The sequence below is a fragment of the Ischnura elegans genome, chromosome 11 (assembly GCF_921293095.1).
Source record: "Ischnura elegans chromosome 11, ioIscEleg1.1, whole genome shotgun sequence".
NCBI lineage: Eukaryota > Metazoa > Arthropoda > Insecta > Odonata > Coenagrionidae > Ischnura > Ischnura elegans.
In genome coordinates this window covers 33,171,256-33,185,225 of record NC_060256.1, presented here as the reverse complement: position 1 = coordinate 33,185,225, position 13,970 = coordinate 33,171,256, and positions in this window count along the sequence as shown.

Here is a 13,970-nt window from a genome sequence, read left to right as displayed (position 1 = left end):
CATATTCGGAAACACGCATTACTACCTCCCAACTGATCGTATTATTCAGGACTTTTTACCTCCCTTCGATTAAGGACCACAACTTCCAAGATTAAAGTTTAAATTTATAACTATTTTAATATTTTCAGGGAATCAGTAAAAATATTAATACAACCTCGGTTAACCCAATTTAACGATTCGTATGTCCAGTCGTTTTCACATTTTTACAATATTATTTACGATATACTTAGTCCTATACATATTTTTACAATATACCTAGTCCTATACTTATTTTTACTATATATCTAGACCTTTTATCTCATATGTATTCAAATAAATACCCTATCCGGACCTCCCCTTTCCAGTCTAAGCTCTCCTTTCCATTTTTATCAAAGTATTGTTTGGATAATTCATTGTTTCGGCCATGATTTCTATGTCCTCAGCAAACCGTAGCATTCAAATTCTTTCTCCATGGACACCCGGAGCCTTCTATTTTATTTCATTGACAGCTCCCTCAACGTGAACATCATGGGATTTTGTGAAACAGCTGTCTTTTCTTAACCTTTGTGAATCATGAAGGAGTTTCACCATGTTACGCCAACCACCATCGCATTTATGATGGGAGCAGTTCACACCCTTGTCTCAATCCTTTCCCTATTCTTGCTTTTTCGCTGTTGGGTCCAAATTTTATCTTACCTTCTTGGTTTTTGCATAAACTATGTACTATTTTTCTAACATAGTAGAGCACTCCAATTTATTTCTATTTATATTATTGAATTAAATTTTCATAACAGATCTATATACTGAATTCCATTCCATGTTATCATTGGCCATCTCAAAGCTGTCAAATACTATGGACGTTGGTTTTTTCTTCTTCAATCTATTTTCTATGAACAGCCTAAGAGCCAAAGTTGCTTCTCTTGTGCCCTTGATTCTCCTGAATCCGATTTATTCTCATAAATCTATTTTCTGTAGATGATTCTTTTCATTACTTTTGTGTCATCAGACTTATGACCGTACTTCTCTACTCTCTTCTTTTTGGGAATTGGAATGATGATATTCTTTTCGAAGTCGCTAAGTATATATCCTGTTGAGTATATTTGGTAGATGCTTTTGTAAAGCTGAGTTAAGGTCTTTTCTCCTGCAGATTTAATTAGCTCTGCAAGAATATCATCTATTCCTGGAGCCTTATTCCTTCCTACGCTCCTTGCTGCTGAGTCAAATTTAGATCTTAAAATGCTCCTATGTCATCCTTCTCTACCTCACTTCCATCATCGATAAGTTTTAGCACTCAGTTTTCTTCCGTTTTTAACATTTCCAATTATGCTTTTCATCTCTTCACATTGTTTTGTTATTCAATCAAACTATTTCTATCCTTGTTCCTTATGGAATTATATCTTGCTCTCCGTTATTTGAGAGTTCTTCACAATTCTGTAAGGAGTTTTTACTTTCTCCTGCCCGAGGATGTTCCACACATCTTCGCAAAGGTTCATCATCTACGCCTCTGTAGCTCTCTTCGCTTTGAAAAAATTTCTGCGACTGACCACTGTGGTCTACACCTTCACTTATATGGAGAAGAGCTGCTGCCATCTACCCAGGGTATTGGGAAGCATACTTGTTATCTGCGTCTGTTGTTGTCTACCACTGCTCATTTGATAAGTAAACTCGCACACAGGGCAGCTAACCTCTATATCTAGGGGTATAACCACCATCCAATACCCGGTGGACGCGTTCTGTGGCTTTATGCTCAGCCAGCAGTGAAATTAGGCACAAAATATAATTTTTCCGAGGGGTAGGTTTCCCAAAATTCATAAAAACAGCAAAGTTTACATGCTCAAATTGGAGGTCCATGCTAACTCACGATTGATGTGTCAGTATGTATTTACTTTTAAGGGTCATGCGTCTCTTCCAGAGAGCAGAACAATTCTCTCTTCTACCCTCTTTTCCGCAGCCCACAAGTCTAATGAAATGTATTTGAGTTTGCGGGATGAGAAGGATGGAGAGCGGAATGACGTGGTCTAAAACGTCGGAATGGCATTTTCCCAGGGGTCTCGTGGTCGCAGCGAGAATCGCTCCCTCGGGTCCCGAACTCGGTTCGGACGAATCCGTAGCCAAACGACCTCCCGCGCATATCGAATCTCCTCAATTCCCATTCGCGCCATTTCCGGTGATGATGACCGCGAAAGAAGTGCTGCGCGAATGTCGTTTATATGCGTGAACGGAAATCCAAGGTAGGGTTCGCGGGCAAACGCCAAATGTCACGTTCGGGAAGTGTCTAAAAAGTGAACATAACAACTCCTCGTTCTACGTCTCTGTCATGTGCGCCGTCGGCTATTTGCCACGAAGCGGAACATTATTGTTAAAATCTTTGTTGTTTGTCACGGCTGGCTAAAATTTTTTTACTGCGTTTTTTTAATCTCGCTTTGTTGTATGTCGTCTCGTCCAATTAAAATCTTGCAACTCAATTTTCACCCACTTTCCGATTAGCTATCGAGCTGAAATTTGCAGTGTAACTAAGAATCACCCGACAAAGCAATATTGTAACACTTATACAAGGATTGTAACTATATCCAAAAATGTAATCACAATAGGGTAGTTTCCTTCATCAAAGAAAACGAAAGGCATTGATTGCGATTCATTACCCACCATTAGTGTATTCATAATATACAAATTATTTGGTTTTAGAAATACCGGTTTAGACGAATGGTTATGGTCAATTTTAACCTCACCTGAAAAAGGCCAGATTGGCGCCCACGCAATGCCACTCTACGTGACGTCGGAGAGACCTAGATGCTGTACGAGTAGATAGGAGTTTTACATCATCTGAGCCTTACCAATGCCTGCATGAGGCACCGAGCTCAGGGAAACATCTCTTAATAATCACCTATTAAGAATGCCTTAAGGTCGGAAAGTTTTCTTCGTTTGATAAGGTATTAATAATCCTTATTTAAGCCAAGCGTTACCAGCTAGCAGGGTACTCTGCCACCTGCTACCATCCTACGTCGTATCAGCGCTCAAAGCCTCGCCCCAAGGTCACCTCACTTGCGGCAGCGGGAACTAGAACGACGTCACACGTCTTTAAAAATCTAAATGCGTGAAATACGTACTCCAGGAGTAATAATATTTCGATTTAGGCATTAAAAAATAATAGGAAACCACCCTATTGAAAATTAAAAATGGAGATTAGTTCAACGTATTGGCTACCAAAATCCGATGGAAGCGCTGCGATCGTTGAAAGGCAGAAGAGCGATATAATATCATGACAACAAATTTGTTTTTATTAAAGTTGATTGAAAAATTGTCGTGAGAAAAAAGGTTTATTTTTAACATCAGTTTTATTTTTATTTTTGTATATATAGCAATATTATTTGTTAGAAATTGCAATTAGCAATTATTAAAATAGGCATAAGCTGTGTCCTAATCTTCAAGCATAGTTGGCGATTGCATGTTTGCGTGTGAGGTAGTGATGACGTAGAAGCGCGCATTCTTGAATAACTCCTGGATGACTTGAATATTTGGGTTTCTGGACATCTTCATTTACAAGTGTTAGCGGGTGCAACTTCAAGGTTGATTAATTCCTTGATTGTTGCTGGAAGATATTTAGCCAACCTTAAGGTTTCTCAGTCCACTGTTAAGCTTGATTAAGTTTTCAGAAAACGTGGTACAAGCAGTTGTGTTATATAGATCGAATCGTTGGATTTATTTATAATTAATATGCCACATTGTCTTATAGTTATATTTTTGCCTTATTTATTTGGTACTCTTGGTTAATCAAGTGTTATCGAGAGTTTATAAAATGGTTTTTCTGCCTTTTTTATATGCCACATATTTAATTTTATTTCCATTACTATTCCTCAATTAATTATGTAATGTGTATTTTCTGTTTACCTCTTTGTAGCAAATTATTTACCGTTGCTCCCCAACCGAGCACTCTTCAAGCCTACTCCGATGTTTGCTTAGGCTGATGGCTAGATGCTTGAGATAACGACTTCAATATTCGTATTGGCTTCGTGTGCATTCGAAAACAAGTGAATATTCTCACGCGCAAGATTGTAGATTGGTAGCTCCCCGAAGCAAACAATTCGGGCAAGGCTAGTTTTTAAAAGTATTGATTTAATCCATTTTTGGTGATAATAGTTTAGCATGTTTGCATTAATGCATGTTTTACCCTGAGCTTACCAACGAATATATTAATGAAAATCTTTGAAATGCATTTACATTTGTCGTGGTGGACAATCCAAATGTATTTAAGTATTTTTGTTACGAAACATAGTACTCCGCTTTTCTAATGTTCGTGAGTGCTACAAGTAAAGTTATGAATATTTTCCTGGTTAGAAAACGTGAGTTTGATATTTCTTTGCCGATGGTGTAGTGGACTGCTTTTGTCTATCATATAATACAATTTACAATTGAAGTCTATTTATCTTTTTTGTACTCATTTGCATCATTTGCTTCTGACACGTTGCAGCCGCAGCGTTTGAAAGGATATTTAATCTCAATTAAGTGGTTCCACTGAGTTCCACGTAGCGCCGAGCCGATCCCCAGTTCTTGGTTTGCTTGGTTGACCTGCGGATGTTATTGCTCACATCCTATTGGTTCGATGATCGTTCTATTTCTGTGACCATGGTGGAGCCTTTCAATTGGTCGATTGTTTCAGGTGAGGTGGTATTGAGAATAGCGTGCCTGCTTGGCGACTGACAATGAGAGGTCATAAGATCTATGCGCGTTGGGAGCTTTGAATTTTCTTCCCCTACCAAAAATCCTAGAGTATTATGAAATTTTTCGATCCGACTCCTACTTCTCGAGATGCTCGCCACGAAAAATCAGCACCGTAAATCCTTTCGAAGATGAGCTGCTGACGTCACACACTCCCGTTCGAGCTCGTGGAAAAGAAGCAGTTCTTTAATGACGTCACTAACTCGTGGAAAGTGGGCGGCAACTTCCCCGTTTTCTTATTTAAAACTTACGAGAGATTGGCTGATTGGATAAGATTTAATTTTCCTCCATATCTATATTTCCCTTCCATGTACCGAATTTTTCAAAATAATAGCGATTGGGGGTCTGAGAATACAACCACGGTGTTAACTCACATATTTTTATTAAATGGGATTACATATATATATGTATCAATAACTACCTAGATATCGATTACCCTGTATACATATCGACACCTACTGATATCTACTATCGATACCTTGAAGCCACCTCAAAATATGAGTTGCTGTATCAGGAGACAGCCGAGAATATCAAGAGAGTTCTTGTCACTGAAATTTTAAATTGATATTGAGGATTTTTTAATGTATGCCTACGTTATCATGAAAAATTGCGCGGGCCGTGGAAAGAAGATTGCGTAAAATAATCCGTTCGACCGTATTTAAAAAAAATTTCCTGTCCCACATAGAAATGTTACAAAATGATATTCTCCGCGTTTTACTGTAAAGCCTTAGCACTCGGTAAACTTAATTAAGATAGGCGATACTTTATGAAAACGCTTCGTGTCACTAGGATAAAATAGTTTGTACAATACCACATATAGCGTCTCTTCTCAATTTTTTTAAAGGCAATTTAAGGGTATCCCGTAATCTCCGAGTCTCCAGCGGTTCCAAATCTAATCCTTACATAAGCCGCGTTCTCTGGCGGTTTTGCAGTGGTCTTAAATAAACTGTACCCGTTTAATTTGTATTTTATTTTCTCCAGGATTAAGGAATTTCTACGGAGAGACAAAGTTTGAGTAAATGTTTATTGTGAATAGTTCGAATTTTAACATTTCAACTTGTACTAGTATCTACTGCCGTAAAAAATGTTGGACTGTTAGATTGCATTATTTGGATTCTGTGTTTAAAAATACGAAATTTCTTTAGTCTTTTATTCTTTGGTTGCCCGGTGTCGAAATAATGGTAATGCAATTCGAATATAATTGTTGTGATACAGAAAACTAGTACTACGTGAATCATAACGTAAGGGTAATGTTAAAAGCGAATATATGCGCCTCAACATACTTATTATTGAGATTTTAGCTCGTGGTTTCTGTTACTAACTTTAAATTAATATAATAGAAGTAATACATTTCCAGCGTAATATATTTATAGCTTAAAGTACTTGATATGAATAAATATGGATGCATTGAGTTTTCCACATTGTATAAGTAGTTCTCTTTCCTCATTGAAGATTCTCTTATAGGAGAGGTAGAGTGTGAAAGCAGGGAAATGATGGCAGGCATTTCTATCGGGTTATACGCCGGGTTAGGTTTTCCACAGCCATGGTTTCAATGATCGACTCGTGCGTCGTCATCAGTGCAGATGAGATCTGATCTGCCCCGATGACAAGTACACGAATCGAGCATCAAAACTCTAAGGAAAACCAGACCAGGTGGAGAACCCGAGAAAAACTCCAAAAATAGGCAGAGCTTTCTCAACTAAATATTCGCAAAAATGGAAGCTTATTTGTTTTGAATGGTGGTGATATGGGGCAAGCCTCATCAAGTCTTCCTGGGGCCGTATTCTGTATCTCCAAACCGATCGGTGCGGCACCGATTCGTCGGATGGGACGTCACACCGACTCCCGGCAAGCAGTCGTGTGATTCTGTACGAACCCGATCGGTGCGGCACCGACGTGAGGACGGGAGATCGTCGGTAGCCGTACCGACACCAAAAAGGTGTTTGTACGGCCACCGACTAGTGGGTTTCATGAACTCCCCGGTACGCATTGTACGTTTTATTTTGTTTTCACCTCATCACCGAGTACATAATGAGGTTTGCTGCAATGTCATCTTTTTCTCCCCCTTGTAATAGGCCACTATAATTAACTGTGTCATCATCTATATTGTAGAATCTTAGTTTTTCCCGGCGTATGCTCTGCAGGAATATTTCTCGGGTTTCCCACCGGGTGTCGTATCGGGTTGTAGTTCCCAACGTTTCCATGACTAAGTCCGTCATCGTCATCAGGGGTTAACGTTGAGCCAAGTTTTTTCTCCGGTATTTATACACATGAGGGCCTTTCAAGTGGGCCCTGATTGGTCCTTTCTGAATTGGGGTGATTTATAGTGATTGATCACTGACTTCCACGTATTACTTAACTGGAAGCCTTTGTCTCTGTTTAGGTTCTTTTGGTGTATGTTGATTTGTATGGCTTCTTTGACAATTCGATCCCAGTAGTTGTCTGTGCGGCATAGCACTTTGGTACTTTTAAAATCTACTCGGTGACCGAGGTCCAGGCAACGCTCTGCCACCGCTGATTTCAGTGGGTGGAACAAGCGTATGCATCGTTCGTGTTCCGTCAGCCTTTTTTCTATGGTGCGGCCTGTTTCCCCAATGTAAACGTGGCCACATTCACATGGGATGCTGTACACTAGGGCGGATCGGAAAAATCGATTTTTTTCAAATCCATCTGGCCCAATGAAAAAAAGTTGTGGGACCGATCAAAAATAAGGCCTGAAAAATTTGAGACCTCTAGGTGAACCCCTGACCCTCGCTCAAATGCAATTTAGGGGGGGGAGGTCGCAATTCGAAAAATATAGTAATTTATGGTAATTTCCTATAGATTTTGCCGAGTTACTGCCATTGCGGGCAAACATTTCATGCATTTTGACGTATCTGCCACCGTTTAGCCACAAAATGCCTAATTTGAGTCCGCGTCCGCGAAGAAAATATTCCAACGTCCACGCAGCGTCGCGGATACGAGAGCCGCTGGCCGATCTCCTCCCCTCCCCGCTCGCTTCTACCCCTCCCACGCCTCCAATACAGCAAAATGCATCCCGCGTATGCTGCTAGGAGGTCGTTTATCTTTGATAATATAAATCGGAAGATGGTAGAAGGTAATAAAGGGAGCTTAGTGAGACGACTTGTCCCTTATTAGGCGCCTCCTCGGGGTTAAACAAATCGATGTTACCAACTTTTAGAGAAGTGATGAAATAGTTTTAGATCCGAGAACGCAGGAAAGGAGCCTACGGTCCATGAAAAGGCCTCTCGAGTGGCTATAAAGGTGTGCGAACTTCGGATATGCGCTCCAATTTCGGCATTGTGCGACAGATGTGATTAAATGGATTTAGTACGAAAGCCTCTCGCGTGCCTTTCCCGCAAGCCTCTCCCACGCGCCAAATGCACCAAAATTTACACCAAGTGTGTCTTTATTCGTTAGTCTAACTAATATTTAATGTTTCAGTATCGTCTGTGGAGGAACAATCACGAAAGAATTTTTCAATTACCTGCTTTCTAATCTGTATTTCTTATGTCAGTGTCATTCCTCGTCTTTCGCTGTTGTCAAAAAAGTTTTGGTGAATTTCTTCACGAATATCTCGTCCGTATGTATAATAAAAAGAAATATTTAACTTCAAATTTGAACGTTCATCAATAGATTTTTGAAAATCCACAGCACTAAGGTCAGATATAGTCAGATATACTGTGATCTATCACCAATATGTCATGGACACGTAGTCCTTAAAGTCAATGTTAAAATCCAGCACTTTAAAAAATCTCGGATCGGCCGCCAAACGCATACTTGCAACAACGCAAATTCGGTCCTTAGATTGCCCTCCCAATGTTTATGTCGCAAATCTAAGTCAACTTGGTGCAATTAGCAAATAGACCTCTGTAAGGGATAAAATATGATTTGATGCATTCCCGGCGAATGATGTGGGTAAACTCTTCTCGGGATTCAACGAAATTTATCCCTGATGATGAGCCCCGAGTCGGAGCTTGAAACGTTTGCCATTATGGAATAAGTTAACCCGGTGGGAATCCCGAGAAGAGTTTACTCACATAGCAAGGGATGTTGGAATTATGCTTGTAGCATAGGGATAATGCCTCCCTTTTGGGCGGCATTCACCATCGCATTCAAATCCTTTTTATTTTTGTGTATCTAATTTTCACTCGGAAAGGAATTGAGAATCGCAGATTTTATAACTTTTGCTAATCCTCCGACGGGGGAGGCAAACCCAAAAGTGGGACCCTGTTTCTTCAACTAACATCACACATTCCTCTCTAAACTTGGATTGATAAGTGCTTTTGCCTTTTTTTATCAGACAAAAGTATAGTCTTTCACCCCATTAAAATGTAGCCCTTTGATGACACCTTTTGATACCTCTCTTTTGGTATTCACAATAATTAGCATCTTTTTCTGCCTACGTAAGTAATTCTGGTACACTACCTTGGATGTATCTTACGAAGTTATGATTTTTGCGTCAGCTAAAGTTGCGGGGACGATCATTGCTGCTGCTTGGTACTTGCATATACCTCTATCACATTTGGCAGACGCTTTTCCACGCAGAAGTTCCAGTTTGAGTTTAGTCCTGAACTTTTATTTGATGAGGAACGTTGAGATAAAAATCGGATGATTTCTCTTCAGTTTAATTTTCTTCGGATGAATTGATGAAGAAAATTTTTGATACTATTTTCCCATACAAGAATTGACGATGTCGACTCAACGCTCTCCGACGATTCCCTTTTTTTCCTCAGTTGTTGAGTTTCTTTAGGACTCAATCCAGCAGCCATCATCTTTAGTTTCGTCCGCTGGTCTCTCAACATACTTCATTGGGGGGAACCTTATGCTCTTTCTTGCACTTACACGCAAAAATATCGCATAATTTCAAATGTTCTTTCAAAAGTGCTTGAGTTTTGGACTTCAACAAAAACCCTGCTTTTGGCCTATTCGTATTTTCCGTAAGTTTTAGTACTTCCTGTTGTACCGCTAAATCCATTAAGTCACACACATAATGGAAGGGAAGCGTCACCATAGTTCGCACACCTTTATAGCCACTCGAGAGGCCTTTTCATGGACCGTAGGCTCCTTTCCTGCGTTCTCGGATCTAAAACTATTTCATCATTTCTCTAAAAGTTGGTAACATCGATTTGTTTTACCCCGAGGAGGCGCCTAATAAGGGACAAGTCGTCTCACTAAGCTCCCTTTATTACCTTCTACCATCTTCCGATTTATATTATCAAAGATAAACGACCTCCTAGCAGCATACGCGGGATGAATTTTGCTGTATTGGAGGCGTGGGAGGGGTAGAAGCGAGCGGGGAGGGGAGGGGATCGGCCTGCGGCTCTCGTATCCGCGACGCTGCGTGGACGTTGGAATATTTTCTTCGCGGACGCGGAATCAAATTAGGCATTTTGTGGCTAAACGGTGGCAGATACGTCAAAATGCATGAAATGTTTGCCCGCAATGGCAGTAACTCGGCAAAATCTATAGGAAATGACCATAAAATACTATATTTTTCGAATTTCGACCTCCCCCCCCTAGATTGCATTTGAGCGAGGGTCACCTAGAGGTCTCAAATTTTTCAGGCCTTATTTTTGATCCGTCTCACAATTTTATTTCATTGGGCCAGATGGATTTGAAAAAAATCGATTTTTCCGATCCGCCCTACTGTACACTCCCGACGTCTTGAGGCCCAGGTCATCTTTCGGTGTTCCGATGCAGGTCTTTATCTTGCTGGACGGTTTGTGTATCGCTTCTATGTTATGTCTCTTGAGTATTCGGGATATTTTGTTGCTGACACTGGAGATGTAGGGTATGAGTATAAATACCGGAGAAAAACTTGGCTCAACATTAACCCCTGATGACGATGACGGACTTAGTCATGGAAACGTTGGGAACTACAACCCGATACGACACCCGGTGGGAAACCCGAGAAATATTCCTGCATCATCTATATTGATTACCTTGCCAGAAATATAAGATATTGGTTAATAAACATGAGGTTTGCCACCATATAATGAATTTATCTTATTTTCGTTACCACTTTCACTCGCTTGTAATGGGATTTATTTCACTCTATCATCACTTTTTTTCTCCTTTGACATAAAAAAGATATTTTTGAATAAATATGAGTTTTGCCGCAATGCTATCACTTTATCTCACTCTGAATAGGCAGCTATAAATTATATTGGTTATATATATACTTTCCGCGCAATCGAATGGAGTCGTTGGCTATCAGCCGCTTTAAAATTTTATCTCCCGCACTAACTTTTCTGCGGATCGCATTTCGCAAATGTCACAGTCGCCGCCAGGGGCGCTCGAGCACTCGCATATCCATTTGAATGATATTGAGAGTCAGAGATAGTTTTCCCTCCTAGCCCCTTTCTCCCGCCTCCATCGGACGCTCCCGAGCGATCTGATTGGCCGACGACAGCGCTCGTGCGTAATTGCGGCTGGCGGCCGAAGGAGAGAGGGGGAGAAATCCGATGTGACGAGGGAAAGAGGCTGATGGCTGTGATAGCCAGCGACATCTTGATCCAAACATTAGTTCGTCTGTCACCCACTAGGTGTCTTTGACGTCGAGCGAGGAACCGAAATTTAAGTGAAAGGGAGTTTCCCCCCTCTCTGATTTATTCCCAAAAAGTTTCTCTTCCGACGGCTCCGCCTCCCATTTCGTCCTAACAGGTTTGCCTCGCTAATGGTGGAATGATACTTTCCGCAATCACTCACTCAGTGATTAAATACGGAGGTTGGTTTGGACAGGTGAGGGTAGAGTTCAACCCGTAATAAGACACGGGCGTGTGGATTTCACACGTTCAGGATAGGGGGTGGTTCACATCATTTAGGTCAGTAATGGTGGAATAATGCATTTCACAACCATTTCAGTTTTTTAACTAGAAGGTTGGTTTCGATATGCGAGGGTAGAGTTCAACCCGTAATAAGACACGGGCGTGTAGATTTCACACGTTCAGGTTAGGGGGTGGTTCACATCATTTAGGTCAGTAATGGTGGGATAATACATTTCACAGCCATTTCAGTTTTTTAACTAGAAGTTTGGTTTAGATATACGAGGGTAGAGTTCAACCCGTAATAAGACACGGGCGTGTGGATTTCACACATTTAGGTTAGGCGGTTGTGCACATTATTTAGGTCAGTAATGGTGGGATAATGCATTTCACAACCATTTCAGTTTTTTAACTAGCAGGTTGGTTTCGATATGCGAGGGTAGAGTTCAACCCGTAATAATCCACGGGCATGTAAATTTCACACACATTAGTTTTGGGGTAGATTACAACAATTGCGTCGATAATGGTGGGACGATACATTTTAAAATAATTTCAGTGCTTCAACTAGAAGGTTGGTTTCGATAGGCGAGGGCAGAGTTCACCCATTGATAAGCCGTGGGAGTGTGAATTTCACGCATTTAGGGTAGAGGTTGATCACAGCAATTAGGTCAGTATTGATGGGATAGTAAGAATCTACGGGTGTGTAAATTTCACGCATTAAGTGTTGTAATTGTTCATAACAATTTCGTCGATAATGATCGGATAATATATTTTAAAATAATTTCAGTTCTTTAACTAGAAGTTTGGTTTAGATAGGCGTTTAGAGTAGAGTTGAACCGCAATAAGCAGCGGGCGTGTGGTTTTCACACATTTAGGGTAGGGGGTTGTTCAAAGCAATTACATCATTGATAATGGAATAATACATTGCATTAGTATTTCAATGATTTTAGTAGATGGTTGGTTTCGATAGGGGAGGGTAGAGCTCAACCCGTCAAAAGACAAGGGCGTGTGGATTTCACACATTTCGGATTGGGGTTGTTTACACCAGTTACGTCGGTAATGATGGGGTAATAGATTGTACAATTCTGATTCACACGGCACATCACATTGTACAAATCAGTGGATAATCGCAATTACACTCGGGCTTGTGTAAGATCTAGTATAGTGTGTTTTAGGATTTTTATTCCATTTCATCTTTCTCTTTTTTATATTCAATTTGCAACGCATCGTACAGAAACGTGCGCCGGGTCTTTGATCCGTTGCTTAGCTTCCAATTTTTCCGTTGAGAGGCATCAAAGTTTCACGTAACTGGATAGAAAAACCGTTTCATCCTCTCTCCCACCGTTTCATCAAGCTGGGCTCTTGCCATTTTCCCCTTAATTGTCGTATCCCGCGAGTACCTTAGCTGTTTTAATGCACGAGGAAAAAATATTGAACGTAATAAATATTATCAATTTTTATGGCATTTCACACTTGTTTATTCGCAGGGGTGGATTTTGGGGGAATCGCAGGGGCGCTCACCAAATTTTATCAAAAATTTTAAATTTTTATTAGCTTAATAGTTGTTGTATTCTTGTAAAGGAGTAAAGGGGGTGTACATATATTCCAATGAAAGGCTGCAACTACCAAACGTGAGAGAAGTTTCAGTTGTTTTTATCGTAGAGCGTAGCACTGGCTACAAAAAATATTATAACGGGAGAACGCCCCTCTCTCCTACGGGGAATTTCATACTCCCCGTACTCAGGTCAAAGCTCCCCCGAAATTTCATGCTGAATCTATCCCTGTTTATTCATGCCTGCTAAGTCTTACATAATTAAACTTTTTACTGCTTCATCACTCTGAATTCTAGCTGAAAAATAAATTCTAATCGATCTATTTTATGGAACAGGTAACCGATGGCAACGATAACGCTCTGGTGCTGAAATGCAAAGTTTCTGATTTTCCTGGAGCGCGAACAACATATCGTATTCATTTTAATTTCCCTGGCATTTTCACGCTTGCAAATTTATGAGCTATTGACGATTAAAGTAAGCTGTGCTTCCCATTTTATAACTTTTTTATAAACTCATTTTGTTGTTTGCCATCTTGTCTCAGTCATATCTTGCAACTCAATTTAACCCACTTCACGATTAGCGATCAAGCTAAAACTTCCAGCGTAACGCACAACGACATGACAATGTAATATTACGACACTTTTATTATGATTTTAGCTGTATCTCGTCTGTTATTCAAAATTTAAAAATAAATATGGAGATCAGTTCAACTAAATGGCCACCAAAATCCGATGGCGGCGCTGCGATCATTTGAGCATCATGCGAGCCAAGGAACGAGAATGACCTACGTCTACATACAAACCCGAAAGCCGCCTTAAAAAGGCGTGTGGCAGGGGGTATTAGGACTGGCCGTCTGTATATAAAAATTAAATACGCAAACAAAATTACCACTAGCACATATTAAAGTCCTCGATGGTTCGGGGAAAATAGAATTCCCGTATCTATCCATTAGGTA